Genomic DNA, 23,411 nt, shown 5'->3' with positions numbered 1-23,411 from the left:
TTGAGTATTTTTCTCCAGTTCACTATCAGTGACCCTGGTATAGGGATGAAATAGACAGGGTGGGGTTTGAGGACTGAGTTTGGCTGGCTGAGAATGACAGAAGGGCCAGAAAGGTGAGGATTTGCAAGAAGATGATTACAGCTTCGGATTCTGGAATCTAAGCTCAGTGGTGAGGAAGGAAGGAAGGCATAAAGGGGATGGGGGCTCTAAGAAGGAATTGGCTCAATGACCCAGAGGTGCAGATGTAGTCAGAAATATATATAGACCAGGGATTAGAAAAGATCTGCCAGTTCCTACTTTGACACACTTTGGCAAGTTTCTTAGTTTTTTGCTCTCATTTTTCTTCATTTGTAAAGCAGGGAAAATAATATCTACCTCATAAGGTTGATGCAACAAAAATGTGTTAATTGCCTAGAATCATTAACATTTACAAAGAGGTCTAGTACTGGTACACAGTATTTGCTGAAAATCTTCTTTGTAAGGTTTTCTACTTTTGATGGTTAAGGCACTGGTATAATTTGAACTATGTCTACAAAATACCAAATATCTTTATAAAAAAGAAAATTCTGGCAATAACTGGATTGTTATTTTACCCAGTTTGGAAAAGATCTGGATTATGCCAGTTCTTAAGAATTTATTTAAACATTGGGCATTGTGTAAACATATTTAAGCCATTATGAGACCTTTGTCTCAGAGACTGTGGGGGGAATGAGAGAGGTGGAAATAGGAGGTGGGGTCGTACCTTCAATTTTAGGTATACATCCAAACTTTATGGAAAACAATCCTTTTTGTGTTTGCCTTACAAATCTCAAATTAACAAGTTCATCTTCATTGGTCTGGTATGTCAATGAGTTAAATTACACTTTCTGACATGTTCTAAGCTTCAAAGACATATGTTCTAAGCTTCATAGAGAAAACTGCAATTCCATTATTACATTTCAAGGAGCAATCTATACCAATACCAATACTAAATTTATTATCTCCTCCCTATGCTTATAGTGTCTTTTGTATTTTCTTTCTTGGTGTGTTGATCCATCTCCCAGGCTAGAAAATCAAGAGGTATTGGAGCTTCATCTTTCCTTTTTCTCTTACCTTCCATACCTGATTAATTGCCCATTTCAGGTGTCATTCCTAGGTCCTAGGTAGCATAGCCTTACACCTGCCAGCCCCATCTCCATGACACTATCTCTGCTCATCTTCATCCCCCAACTGTATTCTTCACCAAACTTTATATATCTTCCTCTAATTTTTCTTCCTCTGAGCCAATACCAGTGGTATTTGACCTTAATCATTTTGCATCACTGACCTTTTGAGAATAAAATTTTCGACATTCTTTTCAGAAAAGAAAGCTCATGTGCACATAGACATAGCTTTTCACCTACAAGTTTAAGGTATTCATCTCATCACATCTGTGGACTTCTTTGTGTTCCAGGATACCAAATAACAAACTATAGCATCATCTCTGGTCCAGGGTGAGTTTTAGAAATTGCAGCTCTCACAGCACTCCCCTCCTAAGTAACTTCATATGTCAGGTTGTTGCTGAAGTTAAGACTCCTCAGTGTAGACTCAAAGCCCATCCAAATGCTGCCCCACATTTTTTTCCAGATGCAGCGTCTTACATCTACAACTGAAACACATCTAATGTAAAACTTGCCCTGTGTTTGATATCTCTGTTCACTCCCTGCCTATCATGGTACCCAGTACTGAGAAAATTTAATAAGCACGTTGGTGCACAGGAAAGAAAGGATTTTTATGAGATCCTGTTTTCCAGAGTAATATTCAAAAGACAACATTCCCAAGAAGAACATGGGCAATGGCAAACATCTTTGGCAAATACTAATAACAACTTTACAAATCCTACTAATCTCTGTCTCCTCAGCTCCGCTCACTAGATCGATACTGGAATCTATTATTTTAGTGCATTTCCACCTCCACTCTCCAAACCCTATTTCCCCAGAGACTCTACAGTTCACTGATTTTTTAGCTTATTAAAGTCATACCACTGATTGCTCGTTCTAAAATGTTCTTACAGCAATGTGATTAAGCGAATGGGCTCTGGAGTGAGAAAGTCCAAGATGTGCATCTCTGCTTTATCAGTGATTAGCTGCATGACCTAAGGAACATTATTTAATACATGGGAGCCCCACTTTTCTCATATTTCTTATCTGAAATGTGAGTATAATATCTGTTATCTCAATGAATAAAATATTATTTTCAAATTGCTTATCACATTGCCTGGCACATAGTAGTTAATAAATATTAGATGTTTTATCCTAAAATATGATATTAAGGTTCCTTCTAAGCCCATGAGTCTATAATTGAAGCCAGATTATTATTCCAGAACTCACTGGAATCTTGGGCAGGGAGGAAAAAAACCAACAATTGTTTATTGAGCAGTTACTATGTGCTTGGCTATTTAAAATTCATTGTCTACTTATCTTCATAGCACCCCCAAATCAGTTTATTAGTAATCCCTTTTAAACATGAGACTACTATTAGTTTATTAGTAATCCCCTGTACACACGAGGCTACAAAGTTTAAGTCATGTGCCTAAGTTACAGAGAGAGTAACTTGCAGAGCTGGGACTAATCACCTCCTTGTGTTTGTTAGAATCTGAGCTCTAAAGAAGGCTTTGTCCTTAATGTCCACACTGCTTATGCGTAAACCCGTGCATTACGTCTTTCACTGGAGATATCACTTTTCTGTTGTTTCTCCTTCTGCCAAGATGGTGTTTTACATGGATGCTAAAACCCTAAAACCAGGACTAGAGATCTGATGCCTGTACAGAGCCTACAAAAGCCTAAACGAAAGAATGGTTTGAAGGTCCATCTCTGCTCGGTGGTCTATAGTTTTTCAGTATAAATAATCAGTAGAGAACTGTTTCTAGAAAAACTGCAATGTTCCACTGAGTTCTGGAATTAATGATTTAACTGTAGTTATGGGGTTAGAAGAGACCTCAGGATCCTATCCAAAAGTCTGCTGAATTGATTAAAGCCAAACATTTGGAAAGATTTTGCTTCATAGACAGTTTTCTTTAGGAGGTTCCACACCATGCTTTGAAAGTAAACCTCACCTTGTCTTAAAGATTCATTGTTTTAAACCTGATACCCGAGAATCCCAACTTCCCTTTTATGGAGTGGCTGAGACTTATCTGTAGAGGAGGCACACCCAGTTAACTCAAATGCTCATCTGGAATAATTGCTCACAAGAAAATGAGAATTGGATGATAAAGTTGAAATAACCAGAACCCTTGAAGAAAGATGGCACTTCTCATTAATACAATCATCAGGGAAGGCAAAACTTTTGAGAGGCAGACCCCAAATATCCAGAACACAGACCTAGAAGAAAAGAGGGTACAGGAAGGCCAGGAGATCTTCAAATGTGTCACTCTGAGTTTTGCAGTGGTCAGTGATTATAGGGTGCATCGCAAGAGGTTGAAAGCTGAAGAAAACAGCGGGAGTCCATTAAAAGTTCTCTGACGTGCTCAGCTTTAAAGATCATGAAAAAGAGATGGAAAGAAGGGCATGTAACCACAGAATCAAATGGGAAAATGGTACAGAGGTGCCCAGAAAATCAATAGAGGAAGTTCTAAGGGGCTCACCCTTGCTGGTTTATGCCTTCATCCAATTGTTTAGCAACATTGATTGAACATCTGGCTCTACCAGGAACTGAACAAAGACTTTCCCTCAAGTGTGAGCTTGAGCGTTAGGTTCTTCAGTTCCTTCTGATTCCCTGTGATCCAGCTCGTGCTTATTGTCTTTATTTTCTGAGTCGTGCCTCTATGGCCCCCCTCCTCTCCGAAAGCAAGGCCACTTGAGTCGTGCCTTTCTGAATGAAGTCAATGTCTGTGCCAGTCAATGCACAATTGTCGCTTATGACCTTCCTGAGGTTTCCTGTTTCCTCCTAATACATTAGAAGAACAAATCAATAAAGTCTGTGTCCCAGTACCTTGGGTAACTGCCATCTTCATGGTTACATCACTATCCAGGGTGACTGTGAAGCAGTGGGGCGCTTAACCCCAGGAGCAGTGGGAGGACTGGGTTGGGCTCACTGGAGTCTCACACAGAGATGGCGAAATGGCTCCTGGCTGATATAGAAGCACAAGCCTCCCCCACCATATGGTGATTTGTATTCAGCAGCAGCCCCCTCCCTTGGCACCAGGCAGATGGGTCCCCAGGAGAGATCCAAGGAAGAAGGAAGGGGCTGTTGTCCTTGACAAGGAAACGATTGATGTCTCTGCTTTCTCACCCTCTTTAAATTGAGATGGGGACAAGATTAAAAGTTCAGGCAGGAAGCCAAGTGGTGATTTACAACACTGAGCAACCAGCCTAGTGTGTGAGGAAGCCTGTGGTCCATCTCTCAAGAAATGAGCTGCCTAGATATTTGAAATGTTCACTATTCTTGTGAGAATCTGGACATTAAGGCCCTGTCATGATGATAATAATAATGACAAAAATAGCAAGGAAAAATAAATAATAATAAACCCTATTTATTGTATGTTGTATGCAACGTCTTGTATTTTATAATTGTTATCTCTAAATTCTTATAATGATAGTGAAAGGCAGGTACAATTACCCCCATTTTATAGAAAAGGTAACTGAGGCTCAGAAAAGTTAAGAAACTTGATTGAGGTAACATAGTTAGCAAGGAGTAGAACCAGGATTCCAACCCAAGTAGCCCTGGCTCCAAAGCATGTACTATTCTATTGCACTGCATTGGCTGATGCATAACTACCTGATTGGCTTTTCTCAGGACATAGATACAGTTGAAGCACAGTCTCAAGTTGGCGTGACCACCTGCTTAGTTAAGGGTTCTCTGGGGTGTATGAAACTAGGCCAGGCCTCTTGTTGCTTAGGTGCCAAGGGTGATGGAGCTCATTCCCTCTGGCCTATGACACTGCAGACTTTGCTGTAGGAGCCTTTGCAGTCCCTTGTCCTGCCTTTGGCTTTGTGTCATGGAGTGGAACCTCTTTCAGTTGTAAAGTTTTCACAGGGAGAGAAAAGCCAAGAATGGGGGTAGGAATGGGGTATCAAGAACAGGCACTGAGAAATGTGTCTGACACTGGCATCTCTAGCAAAAGAAGTACAATGGTGTCAAGGTAGGTCAAGGTCAGGTATCAAATGGACAAGATATCAACAATTTATACACATTATGTCCAGGATAAAAAAGGGAATGTATTAAAATAAATTAAAGGTAGATCTGAGGTCAGAGTTGTCAGGAAGACGAGACAGGTAATAATACGACCAGTTAAGGGAACTAGAAAGTAGGTAGTTCTAGAAACATGAGAACTTTCATGAATAGTTTATGACCATGCAGGGCTTCTCTTCAGAAAGTTCCACACCCTGCTTTGAAAGTAAACCTCACCTTGTCTTAAAGATACAGTATGTTAAACCTGATACCTGAAAATCCCATCTTCTTTTTTATGGAGTGGCTGAGACTTACTTGTAGGGAAAACACACCCAGTTAACTCAAATGCTTAGAACACTGTAGTGGAAGGTCAATGCATGTGATCAATCCCCAAGAGAGCCAGTTAGGTTAGTTCTGTCTCAATGCCACATCCCAGCCTTCAGCCTTTGGCAACTCTCTGGGGGAAATAAATGCCATTAATTAGAAGAGGCACCAGGCAAGTTTGTGTGTACTGAGCAACAAAAACCCATTCTTTCTCTTTGAAAGGATCTCAAAGCTCACAGTGAAACAGCAGCATGTTCCTTTCACAAGGACAGCAGAGAATTCGAAGGTTTATCAAAGATCATAACCATCTCATTTCTCTCCAAGAGATAGCAGATTTAAGGTCTAATATGATTATTTATGTTTATTTAATTCACAATATGATTATTTAATCATGTTGCATTGATCTTTGAACTCCTTTAATTCAATAACTTTGAGTTGCTCTTCTCACACGCAAGTACAAATAACTAGACATAGACACTTCACAGATCGGCAGATTATTCTGCATTGCCCTCTCAATCTCACCTATTTTTTTAAAAGTTTTTTTAAACTATAATTCTTTTCTGTGCTAACATAAAGCATGCTTCCTTGGCCTTTTAGGCAAAAATATAACCTTGAGGATCCCAAGTGAACTTGTCTTCACTTAAACTGGAGAGATTACTCCTTGGAGGTTTTCTGTGTCACCATGTCTTCCTTCTTCTCACTTTGCTCACTCCTATTGGGTGAAGTGAGCTTCATCTGGTATTTTATGATTTGAGTGGTTAACTCTTCTGATTCTGAACAAAAGACTATACTTCATTCTGATAATTTGTACCCTCCAGGCTTTCCTCCTGAGTAGTTCCTTTCCAACCTCTTTGGAGAATGATGGAAAAAGTCTATTTATTCAGCACTCCTCATGGGTGAAAGCTCCTCCAAGCTATAAATAAAACAAATTTAACTTGTACAGGGTTACTAATGCTATGGAGAGACAAATAAAGGAGGTTGCTGCCTTCTGGCTGCAGGAATCAGGCCAAGGATTTTCACAAAATAGCCCAGGACTCTAATGTATGAAGAGTGTTATTATGATAAGAATTTAACAATAATAATTCCATTTTTGTTGCAGACATTCTTACTGAAAAGAAAGAACACCGAAATTGACCTTACCCTGACAAGATGATGGCTGAAGGATTTATGATCACTTATAACATTTGAAATTGAGGCGGAACCTCAAGAATATGACTCTAGTGAAAGGTCCTATTTGTGCTTTTGATGTCTTTCACTTCGACATTTACCATATGCCTATTGGTAGGTTTGTCACACAGGACAGTTAAGGTGATACAAGAATAAACAAAACACTATCCCTATCCTTTAATATCATTTATTTATGGGGTCAATCATAGTTTTTCGTTTTTCAAAATCTTTGATAAGTGTCAGAATTGTGTTTTTTAATATTTTTACAGAATTATTACAATATATGGTAGAGGATGGAAGGCAAGGTAGTATGAAACAGAAAAGATATTTTGAATTAAGATATTTGGAACTGGATTCATATTTTTGCTTTGGTCTTTATTAGCTAAGTGATCTTGGGAATGTTCTTCTACTAAAAAAGAATAAAGATAACAATTACTTCATGAAATTGCTGTAAAAAACACACAATAAGTATATCCACACTCAACAGTGTATGCTCAAAAATTCAGATCCTTTTTCCCTTACCTGCAAATAAAGTCTTACAGTAATACAGTGGGGGTAAAGGTTTAAACTGGGGGATTCAAGAAGGGTTATAGAAAGAGGTAGCATTTTAATAGGGGAAGGAGTGGATCCAAGAAATCAGATCCATTTTCTACAAAAAGAAATGGGAAGACACATATTTCAAGAAGAAAAGTTTACATGATTGAAGACCCGAAGTTAGAAATAGTGTTGTGTCTCAATAGTAAGTTGGGAATTGGGGTGGACACCGTTGTTGGAAGAAGGATGGTTTCAGCAAAGACCCGAGAGTTAGGTGACAATTTCAATTTCAAGTGTTTGTGAAGATATGTGAACAAAATTATAAAGTAATTAGGGTATAAGAAATAGGGAGGAGGGAATGAATTAACATTTACGGAGTGTCTTGCATGTTCCAAGCACTGTACTACTTGCCTCATAAAACTTTTTTCAATAAACGCCTACAACAATCCTGAGATGTGGATATTATTAGTTCCTCAATGGACGCAGAGAGTTTCAATTATGTGCTTAAGAACATAGCGTTAGTAAAGGACAGAGACAGAATTCAAATGTAAGCCTATGTTACTCCACTTCCTATGCATTCACTAAGCCTCTCAGGAAAACCAACTTATTGGACCTTTTAAGCATTTAAGAATGAGATGTTAGGGGGTGGTTCCAAGATGGCCAAATAGGAACAGCTCCAGTCTACAGCTCCCAGTGTGAGCAACGCAGAAGACGGGTGATTTCTGCATTTCCAACTAAGGTACCGGGTTCATCTCACTGGGGCTTGTTGGACAGTGGGTGCAGGACAGTGGGTGCAACCCACTGAGCATGAGCCGAAGCAGGGCGAGGCATCGCCTCACCTGGGAAGTGCAAGGGGTCAGGGAATTCCCTTTCCTAGCCAAGGGAAGCTATGACAGACACCTGGAAAATTCGGTCGCTCCCACCCTAATACTGCACTTTTCCAATGGTCTTAGCAAACGGCACACCAGGAGATTATATCCTGCACCTGGCTCAGAGGGTCCCATGTCCATGGAGCCTCGCACGCTGCTGGCACAGTGGTCTGAGATCGAACTGCAAGGCGGCAGCGAGGCTGGGGGAAGGGTGCCACCATTGCTGAGGCTTGAGTAGGTAAACAAAGTGGCTGGGAAGCTGGAACCGGTTGGAGCCCACTGCAGCTCAAGGAGGCCTGCCTGCCTCTGTAGACTCCACCACTGGGGGCAGGGCATAGCCAAACAAAAGGCAGCAGAAACCTTTGCAGACTTAAATGTCCCTGTCTGACAGCTTTGAAGAGAGTAGTGGTTCTCCCAGCATGGAGTTTGAGATCTGAGAATGGACGGACTGCCTCCTCAAGTGGGTCCCGGCCCCTCGAGTAGCCGAACTGGGAGGCACCCCCTAGTGGGGACAGACTGACACCTCACACGGCCGGGTACCCCTCTGAGATGAAGCTTCCAGAAGAACGATCAGGCAGCAACATTTGCTGTTCAGCAATATTCGCTGTTCTGCAGCCTCCACTGCTGACACCCAGGCATACAGAGTCTGGAATGGACCTCCAGCAAACTCCAACAGACCTGCAGCTTTGGGTCCTGACTGTTAGGAGGAAAACTAACAAACAAAAAGGAATCCACACCAAAACCCCATCTGTACGTCACCATCATCAAAGACCAAAGGTAGATAAAACCACAAAGATGGGGAAAAACCAGAGCAGAAAAGCTGAAAATTCTAAAAATCAGAGCCCCTCTCCCCCTCCAAAGGAATGCAACTCCTCGCCAGCAATGGAACAAAGTTGGATGGAGAATGACTCTGACGAGTTGAGAGAAGAAGGCTTCAGACGATCAAACTTCTCTGAGCCAAAGGAGGAAGTTTGAACCCATCACAAAGAAGCTAAAAATCTTGGAAAAAGATTGGACGAATGGCTAACTAGAATAACCAGTGTAGAGAACTCCTTAAATGACCTGATGGAGCTGAAAACCATGGCATGAGAACTACGTGACAAACGCACAAGCTTCAGTAGCTGATTTGATCAATGGGAAGAAAGGATATCAGTGACTGAAGATCAAATGAATGAAATGAAGCGAGAAGAGAAGTTTAGAGAAAAAAGAATAAACAGAAATGAACAAAACCTCCAAGAAATATGGGACTATGTGAAAAGACCAAATCTACGTCTGATTGGTGTACCTGAAAGTGACGGGGAGAATGGAACCAAGTTGGAAAACACTCTGCAGGATATTATCCAGAAGAACTTCCCCAATCTAGCAAGGCAGGCCAACATTCAAATTCAGGAAATACAGAGAACGCCACAAAGATACTCCTTGAGAAGAGCAACTCCAAAACACATAATTATCAGATTCACCAAAGTTGAAATGAAGGAAAAAATGTTAAGGGCAGCCAGAGAGAAAGGTCGGGTTACCCAAAAAGGGAAGCCCATCAGACTAACAGCGGATTTCTCAGCAGAAACTCTACAAGCCAGAAGAAAGTGGGGGCCAATATTCAACATTCTTAAAGGAAAGAATTTTCAACCCAGAATTTCATATCCAGCCAAACTAAGCTTCATAAGTGAAGGAGAAATAAAAGCCTTTACAGACAAGCAAATGCTGAGAGATTTTGTCACCACCAGGCCTGCCCTAAAAGAGCTCCTGAAGGAAGCACTAAACATGGAAAGGAACAACTGGTACCAGCTACTGCAAAAACATGCCAAATTGTAAAGGCCATCAATGCTAGGAAGAAACTGCATCAACTAACAAGCAAATTAACCAGCTAACATTATAATGACAGGATCAAATTCACACATAACAATATTAACCTTAAACGTAAATGGGCTAAATGCTCCAATTAAAAGACACGGACTGGCAAATTGCATAAAGAGTCAAGACCCATCAGTGTGATGTATTCAGGAGACCCATCTCATGTGCAGAGACACACATAGGCTGAAAATAAAGGGATGGAGGAAGATCTACCAAGCAAATAGAAAACAAAAAAAGGCAGGGCTTGCAATCCTAGTCTCTGATAAAACAGACTTTAAACCAACAAAGATCAAAAGAGACAAAGAAGGCCATTACATAATGGTAAAGGGATCAATTCAACAAGAAGACCTAACTGTCCTAAATATATATGCACCCAATACAGGAGCACCCAGATTCATAAAGCAAGTCCTTGGAGACCTACAAAGAGACTTAGACTCCCACACAATAATAATGGGAGACTTTAACACCCCACTGTTAACATTAGACAGATCAACGAGACAGAAAGTTAACAAGGATATCCAGGAACTAAACTCAGCTCTGCACCAAGTGGACCTAATAGACATCTACAGAACTCTCCATCCCAAATCAACAGAATATACATACTTCTCAGCACCACACCACACCTATTCCAAAATTGACCACATAGTTGGAAGTAAAGCCCCTCTCAGCAAATGTAAAAGAACAGAAATTGTAACAAACTGTCTCTCGGACCACAGTGCAATCAAACTGGAACTCAGGATTAAGAAACTCACTCAAAACCGCTCAACTGCATGGGAACTGAACAACCTGCTCCTGAATGACTACTGGATACGCAATGAAATGAAGGCAGAAATAAAGATGTTCTTTGAAACCAATGAAAACAAAGACACAACATATCAGAATCTCTGGGATACATTTAAAGCAGTGTGTAGAGGGAAATTTATAGCCCTAAATGCCCACAAGAGAAAGCAGGAAAGATCTAAAATTGTCACCCTAACATCATCATTAAAAGAACTAGAGAAGCAAGAGCAAACACATTCAAAAGCTAGCAGAAGGCAAGAAATAACTAAGATCAGGGCAGAACTGAAGGAGATAAAGAAACGAAAAACCCTTCAAAAAAATCAATGAATCCAGGAGCTGGTTTTTTGAAAAGATCAACAAAACTGATAGACAGCTAGCAAGATTAATAAAGAAGAAAAGAGAGAAGAATCAAATAGATGCAATAAAAAATGATAAAGGGGAGATCACCACCGATCCTACAGAAATACAAACTACCATCAGAGAATACTATAAACACCTCTACACAAATAAACTAGAAAATCTCGAAGAAATGGATAAATTCCTCAACACATACATGGTCCCAAGATTAAACTAGGAAGAAGTTGAATCCCTGAATAGACCAATAACAGGCTCTGAAATTGAGGCAATAATTAATAGCCTACCAGCCAAAAAAAGTCCAGGACTAGATGGATTCACAGCCGAATTCCACCAGAGGTACAAGGAGGAGCTGGTACCATTTCTTCTGAAACTATCCTAATCAATAGAAAAACAGGGAATCCTCCCTAACTCATTTTATGAGGCCAGCATTATCCTGATACCAAAGCCTGACAGAGACACAACAAAAAAAGAGAATTTTAGACCAATATCCCTGATGAACATCAGTGCAGAAATCTTCAGTAAAATACTGGCAAACTGAATCCAGCAGCACATCAAAAAGCTTATCCACTATGATCAAGTGGGCTTCATCCCTGGGATGCAAAACTGGTTCAACATATGCAAATCAATAAACGTAATCCAGCATATAAACAGAACCAACGACAAAAACCACCTGATTATCTCAATAGATGCAGAAAAGGCCTTTGACAAAATTCAACAACCCTTCATGCTAAAAACTCTCAATAAATTAGGTGTTGATGGGACGTATCTCAAAATAGTAAGAGCTATTTATGAAAAACCCACAGTGAATATCATACTGAATGAGCAAAAACTGGAAGCATTCCCTTTGAAAACTGGCACAAGACAGGGATGCTCTCTCTCACCCCTCCTATTCAACATAGTGTTGGAAGTTTTGGCCAGGGCAATCAAGCAGGAGAAAGAAATAAAGGGTATTCAATTAGGAAAAGAGGAAGTCAAATTGTCCCTGTTTGCAGATGACATGATTGTATATTTAGAAAACCCCATCGTCTCAGCCCAAAATCTCCTTGTTGATAAGCAACTTCAGCAAAGTCTCAGGATACAAAATCAATGTGCAAAACTCACAAGCATTCTTATACACCAATAACAGACAGAGAGCCAAATCCTGAGTGAACTCCCATTCACAATTGCTTCAAAGAGAATAAAATACCTAGGAATCCAGCCTACAAGGGATGTGAAGGACCTCTTCAAGGAGAACTACAAACCACTACTCAATGAAATAAAAGAGGAAACAAACAAATGGAAGAACATTCAATGCTCATGGATAGGAAGAATCAATATCATGAAAATGGCCATACTGCCCAAGGTAATTTATAGATTCAGTGCCATCCCCATCAAGCTACCAATGACTTTCTTCATAGAATTGGAAAAAACTACTTTAAAGTTCACATGGAACCAAAAAAGAGCCTGCATTGCCAAGACAATCCTAAGCCAAAAGAACGAAGCTGGAGGCATCACCCCACCTGACTTCAAACTATGCTACAAGGCTACAGTAACCAAAACAGCATGATACTGTTACCAAAACAGAGATATAGACCAATGGAACAGAACAGAGCCCTCGGAAATAATACCACACATCTACAACCATCTGATCTTTGACAAACCTGACAAAAACAAGCAATGGGGAAAGGATTCCCTATTTAACAAATGGTGCTGGGAAAACTGGCTAGCTATATGTAGAAAGCTGAAACTGGATCCCTTCTTTACATCTTATACAAAAATTAATTCAAGATAGATTAAAGACTTAAATGTTAGACCTAAAAGCATAAAAACCCTAGAAGAAAACCTAGGCAATACCATTCAGGACATAGGCATGGGCAAGGACTTCATATCTAAAACACCAAAAGCAATGGCAACAAAAGCCAAAATTGACAAATGGGACCTAATTCAACTAAAGAGCTTCTGCACAGCAAAAGAAACCACCATCAGAGTGAACAGGCAACCTACAGAATGGGAGAAAATTTTTGCAACCTACTCATCTGACAAAGGGCTAATATCCAGAATCTACAAATAACTCAAACAAATTTACAAGAAAAAAACAACCCCATCAAAAAGTGGGTGAAGGATATGAACAGACACTTCACAAAAGAAGACATTTATGCAGCCAAAAGACACATGAAAAAATGCTCATCACTGGCCATCAGAGAAATGCAAATCCAAACCACAATGAGATACCATGTCACACCAGTTAGAATGGTGATCATTAAAAAGTCAGGAAACAACAGGTGCTGGAGAGGATGTGGAGAAATAGGAACACTTTTATATTGTTGGTGGGACTGTAAACTAGTTCAACTATTGTGGAAGACAGTGTGGTGATTCCTCAAGGATCTAGAACTAGAAATACCATTTGACCCAGCCATCCCATTACTGGGCATATACCCAAAGGATTATAAAACATGCTGCTATAAAGACACATGCACACATATGTTTATTGCAGCACTATTCAAAATAGCAAAGACTTGGAACCAACCCAAATGTCCATCAATGATAGACTGGATTAAGAAAATATGGCACATATACACCATGGAATACTATGCAGCCAGCCATAAAAAAGGATGAGTTCATGTCCTTTGTAGGGACATGGATGAAGCTGGAAACCATCATTCTCCGCAAACTATCGCAAGGACAAAAAACCAAACACCGCATGTTCTCACTCACAGGTGGGAATTGAACAACGAGAACACTTGGACACAGGAAGGGGAACATCACACACCAGGGCCTGTCATGGGGTGCGGGGAGCGGGGAGGGATAGCATTAGGAGATATACCTAATTTAAAAGATGAGTTAATGGATGCAGCACACCAACATGGCACACGTATATATATGTCACAAACCTGCACGTTATGCACATGTATCCTAGAACTTAAAGTATAAAAAAAAGTGAATGAGATGATAGAAGACTATTTCAGTCTTCTATCTACCCTATTTCAGGGCAGTAGCCAAAAAAAAAAAAAAAAAAAAGGAGATAAAGAGATGAGTGGATGGATGGACAAATGAATGGAGAGATAGATGGGCGAATAAATAAACATGAAGATGGATAACAAAATGGATATATGGAAAGTCAATGAATGAGTGGATGATTGCAAGAGCTGTGGAGGTAGGCTCAACACATGAAAGAACTGGAAGAAAGAGGAATTAAATATAACATCTGATGCTGGAACATCTAGTAAAATCTGAGCATTAGTGAAGAAAAACACAAGATGAAAGAACAAGTTACAAAAAAGGGGGGGATGAAGTCAGTTCTGTGACACAGAATAAAAAATGTTTATGGGAATTATCTGCTGAAACATTGCTAAATGTGAATATGCTTGAGCATTGGATGATTTGCATAGACAGAGCAGCCTCTTTTTCCCAGAGGTAGGTTTTCCTGCTGGGTATGGACAGACAAACTGGCTGCCCTCAGCTTGCATGGAAAAATTTGAGCCAAGATGGTCACAGAAGTCACCATCCTGCTCACATCTGGATTCTGATGGAAGCAGTCAATTAGTGAAAAAAAAAAAAATTGGGACATAAATTATTCAAATGCTTGGCAAGCAAAAGAACAGGTTGTTTCTCCTTATAAATTCTGTGTTAGAGTCATGTGAAAACAGATCACCCATAAAGAATGCTTTCTGAGGATTCTGGGGGTGTCTTTCAGTTGGTAAAAATGTTCATTCATATTTGAGGTCCAGTTCCAATGTAAGCTCCTGTCTGAAACCTTCCTCATCTGTATGGACTTGACTGGGTCAACTTAGTTCAAGTAGACTTATGCCTCCTAGAATTTCCTTTCCTACATTGTTTCAAGTTAGCATGGGTCATAGGAGACATTTCGCATGAGTTTTGGAAGGTTGAATTAAAGCAGAAGCTGTAGTTAATTAACAGTCAGAGGGTCAATGCAGGAACACCAGGTGCTATTGCAAACCATGTCCATTGCTACTTATCTGCTTGCAAACTTGTTGGTCTGGGCCAACAGCCAGACCAGCAGCAATTCCACCTCCCACTGGATCCTTCTTCAGTTTTTTTAACTCCTGGCTTTCATGTGAATTTAGTGCATGAAAAGACACCACTTCTTCAGGACTCAAACATTACTAATGTTAGAGGCTGGAAGACAATGAGAAACTGAGGCAGATTCTAGGCCATTCTCCATCTTTGCAGGCTCCAGTTCATCCTTGCTCTCTCACACTTCATATCAACTTCCTTGCCCAACTCTCTGTCCTGCTGACTTCAGGCTCCAGAACTAGTAGTGGCAAAGAGGGTCACTAGTTCACAAACTATGACCTGCAGAGCAAATCCAACCCACTGCCTGTTTTTGTAAATGCAATTTTATTGGCACGTAGCCAGACCCATGTGTTTATTAATTGCTTGGGGCTGCTTCTGTGCTACAGAGATCGTATGTCTTCCAAAGCCTAAAATATTTATTGTCTGCTCCTTTAAAGAAAAGGTTTGCTAAATCTGAGCAAAGACAATAACCATACACAGACTGTTAAACCAACTTCCACAATCATGTAAGGTCAAATCCCTAAATGTGCATGTGCATATATATGTAGGTACATTCACGTGTGTATATATATGTATATTATATATACGTGAATGTATGCATGCATATATGTGTTTATGAATATACATATATCAGTTTTATTTCTCTGATCAAACCTTGATTATTACACAATCTCTATTCCATTAATATTTGGAAACCAAGAAAATTGAATGCTTCCCTCTCTGTTGCCACAGTATTTCGCTATTAGAGCACTTGCCATATTGAATTATAATTGGTTTGTATCTCTATTTGTGTCTGTTTTACTAAATAATGAAATCTTAGAAGTGCCCTTTCTCCAATGATAGTAAAAAAGAATAACTGAATAAGGAAATGACTAAGCAATGAGCGAATGAATAAATGTAGAAAAAGACAAAGAGATGCTTTTCTTTCCTTCTTTTGGCCTTTCTAGCTTTTGTGCATCCCCATGGCCACATACCAGCACACAGAGCCAGAGTTTGGCAGACTAATGTTTAACTCTGGGCAGCTCCAACTGGGCTACCCTCTGCCTTGATGCTGGCGCAGCCTGCTCAGCATGAGGGACCGTGGAGTCCCTTTCCAGGTTGTATTGTGCTCTGTGCCTTGACAGAAACCAAGGCCAGCTTTGGGCAGGCAGTGCTCCACTTTGACAGTGGTGTGGTTGCTGCAGACAGCCTTAAATACCTCCAGTGGCTGTGGCCCTCTGCCAAAGCTGTTGTAGGAGCTGGCAGGTGCTGGAGAGGGGCCTCTGGCATTTGGAAGGCACCTGGACTTTGTCAAGCATTTTCATTCTCATGGACTTAGTTGGAACTTATGAGGGCAAAGGACTTAGAGGAGAACTCAGTGAGAACTGGGGTTCCTCCACGACCTTGGTCAAGTCACATAAACTGTTTGTGTTTCAGTTTCTCTACCAGCGAAGCTCTGAAGTGCTATGATTTTGTGATTAAGAACTCAGCATCAGACTGATGGCCTGTGGCTCCTACTTATAGAGGTTTTCTGTGCCCCATGTTGCCTCTTAAAAAGAGGCCTCTTCCAGAGGTTGCAGTGAGCCAAGGTCGCGCCACTGAACTCCAGCCTGGGCGACAAGAGTGAGACACTGTCTCAAAAAAAAAAAAAAAAAAAAAAAAAAAAAAAAAACAGGCCTCTTCAGAGAGGAGAATGGGGAAGAGGTATATAATAAACTGGAATTTACTATACTGAAAGATATTTTAAATAAAAACGACTGTAACTAGCATTTACTGAGAACTTATGTGCCAAAATCTCCACTCAGCATTTTAAGTGTATTACCTTAAGGAAATTAGGATTGGTTGCTACTGCCTTTAGAAGCTGGTGTGTGTGTGTGTGTGTGTGTGTGTATGTGTGTGTGTGTGTGTGTGTGTGTCTTAGAATATTCTCTATATGGAGCAGCAACGGTCAATTCAAATCGTGTGTTAAATTGTTTTCACCGTTCTAGGTCATATGTGCCTCTTCTGCATGTATGCATGCATGTCTCCAGTATTCATTTTTAATAGCAAAAAGAATCACACTACGGTGTATTGAGTACCTGCCATGTACCAGGCACCATGCCAACCTCTCTACCTTCCTATGATTGCATTTAATCTTCCAACAACCTTCCATAATGGGTATTATTCCTATGTTACTGTAGAAGAAACTAGGGATCAGAGAAGCTAAGTAATTCACATGAAGGCACACAGCCAGGAAGTGACATCCTAAATTCAAACTCAAGTCTGTTTGACTCAAAAGCAATGTTATTTCTCCTACATTGAGCTGCATCCCATTGCAGTGTGTCTGGAAAAAGTCAGACTATCCTGCTGATATGAACATGCCCCTAAATGCCTCAGCACTAATCCTATGAGCGAGACCTTTGTGAGCATCTTAATAGGTAAATCTGTGGCTACAACCCATAGCCAGACATTTCAAGAATGATATTAATTGTCTACAACACAAAAGAAACATTATTTATTGTTATAGCTGTGAGGGACTCGGGGAGTAGCACTCATGTTTTTCCAGGTAAGGACACTGAACCTAGAGAAGTGAGCTGCTTGGCCAAGTTCACCCGGAGTTAGAGCTTAAATCTAGGTTTCTCTATCTGTCAGCTCATCTTTGTACTCCACTGCCACTTCCTCCCTTGCACTTCTGCCTTCCTCAGAAATTTTAATTGAGCATGTGAGTGTGAGAGTTTGTGTGTGTGTGTATGTGTGTGTGACAGAGAAAAAAAGATTGCAGGAGAGTGCTGACAGGGAGGAGACCAGGTTGGGAAAGGAAGGCAGAAAGACTAGTATATTTTAAAGCCAGATACTGCATTTTTAATGGCAGTACAAGAAAGGCAACATCTTCTTGATGGCTTCTCGTGATAGATTGAAGCAGAAGCCAGCCTTCCAGTGTTTTCTGAGGCTTTCTGCCGCAGCTTTGCAAAACCTAGAACTGAAAAAACCAATTAATGAATGCCCTGGTGCTCTGGAGGTAGCAAAGACAAAGCAATTGTGTCACAGGGAGCTGAAGCTAGGGCTGCCACTTCATTTCCTTTCCCATGGGAAATCGGAGCATTACCAGCTTTGAGGAGCCTCTGTGATCCTCCGAGTCTGTCTCTCTGCCCCCTCTCTTCCGAATGCATTTAGAATCTAATGATTCTTCTCCTGGCATGAATTGAAGTGATCTACTCCACACACCCCGACTCCAGTCAGCAAGGATTTGTCAGTGAACCCCAAAAAGGGTAGGCAGCAAGAGCATAGGATACAGGAAGCTACCAGGGTGCCCCAGATTCTAACCCTTCAATATAATAAATAACATGTGAGATGGGGCTGGGGGTGGGCAGGGAAAAGATGCATTATTCACTTTCATCGAGGTCACACTGCCCTTCTCTGCTCTTTTCAGAGAAAAGCTTTTCCTTATACATGCACGCCACACTCACTCACACATGCACACTCCCTGCAAGAAGCCAACAGAGCATTTTGGTCATCTATAGGCCACTCAGCTTCTTCAGAGTTGAGTAAGATTAAAAAAGCCCGACATCTCCAATATTCCTCAGCAACGGTTTATGTACCTGCATAGGCAGATGAAAAAAGGGCTTGGGGATGTATTAAAAAACGTGCATGTATATGATGGATGGGGAGAAAGAAAGCACACAAGAATCTGATACAGATTAATGGCTCTCTGTATTTTTGGAGTCTTTTTGTTTCAGGCCTATAGTTGTGGTGCATTGGAAGGGTTCTGGAATTTTAGAACACAAAGTAGCAGTTTTAAATAATGAGAGAAGATTCCACATGGAACGCTCATCTGGCTGTGGCAGCCTGTGACTGAATGAGAGAAAAGTGCCCTAGAAGCTATTCATTACGAATTCACTGGAAGCTCTCAAACGAGGCTGGCAGAAGCTGAAATTGAAGTGGTCTCTGACCTAATTTTCTTCTGCATGAAACATCTGCATCAAGGCTGTCTTTGATGTATTCCACTTGGCTCTGTCTACGGGATTGTATCACATGGACTCGGTGTTGCCTCCTTATTGAAAGACATTTCCAGCCTTAGCAAGGTAATGCGATGTTACTGTTACCCAAGCTAATCACTCAATGTGCTCCTAAAATAGAAACAATAGCAGTTCAGAGACAATGTTGTCTGCTGGCTGTTCCTGCAGCTTGGGCTCCTGGTTTTCCAACTGAAATCTGTGGCATTTGCCTCCTGTAATTCCAAAACAAAGGAGAGGGAGAAGAAGGGCAAAGCTATGCAAGATAATGTTGAAGGACCAGCAGCATTATGTGTGAGAAGCTTCATCTTATTTGGTCCTTCAAGCCATTGGGTAGGATTTTGGCACCATTTAAACCACACAGAGCAATACCATAAGAGGTCGAACTTAAGAAAGAAAAAAAATCTCTTGATTTGGATGTTGCTTTTATTCCAAATTCTGATTGACAGCCTCCGCTGAGAGAGAGAGAGAGAGAGAGAGAGAGAGAGAGAGAGGGAGAGATGTGTGTACTGAATGCTGAGTGTTTTGTGATTCTTTAGTGATCTATGAACTACTTTTAAAAATTGTCTTTCCCCTCTTAAGCTCTCCCAACCTAGGTGGAATGCAGGAGTGAATTTTAAAAGGAATAATGATAATAATCTTTTTTAAAAGCAACTGTAATGAGGCATCTTCTTTATCCTGGCAGAATAGCTCTTGCCTTTCTCCATAAAGGTTTGCTGCACCGTCTCCGTTAATGGTGTGCTGCTGTTCCCCACCATCCCAGCATTATGTGAATAACGGTGGTGTCTTTTGTGTCCCACCCCCTGAAGAAGAAACCTTTGAAATTCTAAATGACTGTGCTGCAGGTTTTAATGTCTGCTTCTGAGAAAGGATTGAGAAATGCGCACTCACTGAGCAAGATGCAGCATGCCTTTGAAAAGCCTTTCCGCCTGACTCCTCTGTCCCACGAATTTAGATGAATATACATTCTTGTAGATGCCCTCTAGTTCTCGTTATGCCAGGAGAGAATGACAGATGTGATCAACAGCCTCCTTTTGCCCAAATATTGATACTCCCATGGACAAATATGTAGTCATTCCTTTCCATTCTAGTGCTTTCTAATCAAACAAAGCAATCAGATATGAAGCATTTGGGGGCAGTAGAATCTCTGAGGTCGGTGGTGATCTGGTTCTCCAACAAGAAGAGACTATGGGTGCACATTGACCTACTTGTTATGAACCTTCACAGAAGACCCAGGGAAGGTGTTAAGAGTCGGGGCCACAAGGTGGGCATCTTTAATCATCCTCAAGAATTAAAGCAGATATTCCTCTCCTCCAGGATGTCTTCCCTCACTATCCTCACTGTATTGGGGCCTTTCAGGTATGCAACATGACAGAACAACCATGTTCTCCTCGATCAAAGCACTGAGAATTGTGTATGGTCTGTCTTCTCTAACAGGCTGTGCTGTCTGGAAGGCAGACGCTATTTCTTATCTTTGCAGTCACAATGTCCACCACAAATAGGCTGACCAACTCATCTGAATTTGCCCAGCACTTTTCTGGTTTTAGCACAGAAAGTCCAGTGTCCTGGAATTTCCCCTCAGTACCAGACAAACCACTGGGTACATATTGAGTGCTCAGTAAATGTGTTAAATGAATTAATATGAAAAATATTGGCTGGGCGCGGTGGCTCACACCTGTAATCCCAGCACTTTGGGAGGCCGAGGCAGGAGGATCACCTGAGGTCAGGAGTTCGAGACCAGCCTGGCCAACATGGAGAAACCCCGTCTCTACTAAAAATACAAAATTAGCCGGGCATGGTGGCGCATGACTGTAATTCAAGCTACTCGGGAGGCTGAGGCAGGAGAATCTCTTGAACCAGGGAGTTGGAGGTTGCAGTGAGCCGAGATCGCACCACTGCAGTCCAGCCTGGTGACAGAGCAAGACTCTGCTTAATTAATTAACTAATTAATTAAAATAAAATAAATAAAAATATTATATCAACTTTATCCCGTGAATAATAAACTGTAGTGTTAGTTTTCAGAAACCTTCATTACCCATATTGTCTCTCCAGCCATAAGGTTCAACCCTCAACAGAGTCCAGATCTCCCAGTTGTCACACTCACTCAACAAGCAACAGACCTGCCAAGTCCTACACAGTCACAGACTCAGAGTCCTGGACTAAGAAGAGAACTTGATGCTGCCTGATGCAAAATGCTGTTCTGTGTTCTGACTTCCTTGAGTATTATAAACAAAAAGGAGCTATCTTATCACAAAGGCATGAGTGCTAAGGTACAGGGGTGTGAAGAGACAGGAGAGAGAAAGAGACTGTGAAAAGAAGAGGAGAGAAGAAACACAAAACTCAGAATCACTTTTGCTCAGGTCTTTTGGGGATCCAAGGCTTAACACAGCCTGCAAGGCCTCAGTTTTTCTGTCCCAGCCCTGCTTTCTGCTCTGATCTCCAGCCATTGCTCCCACGTTCAGTGATTCCTGCTCCAGCCGCAGAAGCCTCCCTGCTACTCCTCCGACTGAGAAGCAGGCTACTTCTTGGTCCTTGTACTAAGTACTCCCTGACTTGGAATGTTTTTCCCCGAGATAGCCATGGAAATTGCTCCCTGTATTCATTCAGTCCCTGGCTCAGAGCGCCTTACCTTAATACCCTGTAAACACGAGCCCTGTCCATCTCTGTTCATCCTCTGACCCTGCGTTAATTGTCTTCACAGCCCTTATCACCAGCAGACACATTATAGATTTGTTTATTTTCTACCTAGAGCAATACTAATAGAACGTTTTATGGTAGAGGCAACACTCTATATCTGTACTTCTCAATACAGCGGCTAGTAGACGTATGGTGGAAACAAAAGTACTTAAAACTCAAGTATTTGAGTACTTGAGATCATCTAGTGAAATTGATGAAGTGCATTTTTAATTTTAAAACTTTTCTTAATTTAAATTTACATAGCCACATGTAGCTAGTGGCTACCATTTGGACCTTGTGGTTACAGATGAATCTTGAAAGCAGTTTTTTTCTACTTTGCTTTTTGACATACCTCTTATGAGCAGTTCCTGGTATATAAAGGGCTTTCAATAAATGTTTTTAAATAAACTTATGATTCTAGGCATCAAACAGGCATCTGTGGCTGGGGAACAACCCAAGGAGTCAGACTAATTCTGAATTCCAATTAAGCCACGTCATGAGAGGACCCTTCAGACGTAGAGTCATCAAAGGGATGTTCTCTGGCCAAATTTCATCATCTCCCTAAACCTCATTTTCTTATGTGTTCAATGGGAATATTTACTTACAGTATTTAAGAGATCTCTCAGTGACTTGATGTTCAACACACTTAGTTCTGTAGTGACACAAAAATCCTATGTGTAAGCACATGGATATATATATAGGAGGGCACTTTGAAGAATGCTAATTTGTGATATTCTTGCCAGTGATTACTATTTTGGAGGAGGGGGATAATTTATTTGCATTATAAAATAATTCTTTGCCTAACAAAAGAAACTATAACAGAATTGTCTCAGAATAGCTAACTCCCTGATGCATTTCAATTAAGAATACATTCTGACAAATCCAGGGTCCTTGCAATTTATTGCACAATGCAAGGCTTACCTGTATTTTCAAGAATGCATTAGGATGTTCCTTTGACTTGCCCGTTTTCTCATAACATCTCTTTTTCTAGGATTTGGTTTGACTTATTAGTTGCAATCTTGGAAGGGTATAGCATTCATTCCTTCTATTGGTTCAACAAGTATTTATTGAATTCAATGTAGTGCCAACTACTCTTCTTGACACAGGGAATACTTTCACATAATGAAAAATTGAAAAAGATAATCCGCGTAAAGCTTTTAAAATAGTACCCAACAGACACTAAGCATTCCATAAATATTAGTTGTTGTTTTTCTTGCTGGTGTTATTATATAGAACTTACAGCCTAGTGGAGGCAAGAGACAAAAAGCAAACATATATATGATCAGAATTATCTCTAATACAAAGTGCTATGGCAAATATAAAACAAGTTATAACCTGTAGCCTTAGGAACAGCACCTGAGATCTGAACCCAAATGGTCCTGTGTTCAACCATTGGGTGGTAGGATTTCTGATCCCAATTACAAAAGTAGTAACATTATATTTCTGGAATTTTGTTGAGTCTGCCTCCTGTGGGCTTTTATAAAAGTGTAGTCAGACCACTTAAAAGAACAGAGAGCTATGATTTCATCTTGCTAGATGAACTATTTTTTAACCTACCAGCTAATAAATATGGCATATTAGTAAATGTCTATAGACATGGCCTAAAAAAATATATCAGCTAAATTAAGTGATCAAGAGTTCCTGGAGCAGAAGCCACTTTACATCAGTCAAGGAAGGCTGCTCCTCGGAGGAGGTAGTCTCTGAATAGGAGGAGCCAGATCCAGTCGGAAGGGGCACAGGG

General features: G+C 40.7%; 1 long non-coding RNA gene across 1 annotated transcript in view; it reads left to right on the top strand.

The window, feature by feature from the left end:
• The window catches only part of LOC129479059 (uncharacterized), a 396,214-nt gene extending 388,610 nt beyond the window's left edge, over positions 1-7,604 (top strand). The window contains exon 8 of the long non-coding RNA XR_008656542.2: positions 6,551-7,604. This is a non-coding gene — a long non-coding RNA (uncharacterized lncRNA). The remainder of the gene's footprint in view (positions 1-6,550) is intronic.
• Positions 7,605-23,411: the final 15,807 nt, after the last annotated feature.

This window comes from Symphalangus syndactylus, chromosome 3 (assembly GCF_028878055.3).
Source record: "Symphalangus syndactylus isolate Jambi chromosome 3, NHGRI_mSymSyn1-v2.1_pri, whole genome shotgun sequence".
NCBI lineage: Eukaryota > Metazoa > Chordata > Mammalia > Primates > Hylobatidae > Symphalangus > Symphalangus syndactylus.
Note: the sequence above shows the minus strand (reverse complement) of the source record. Positions and strands in the feature narration are given on the sequence as shown.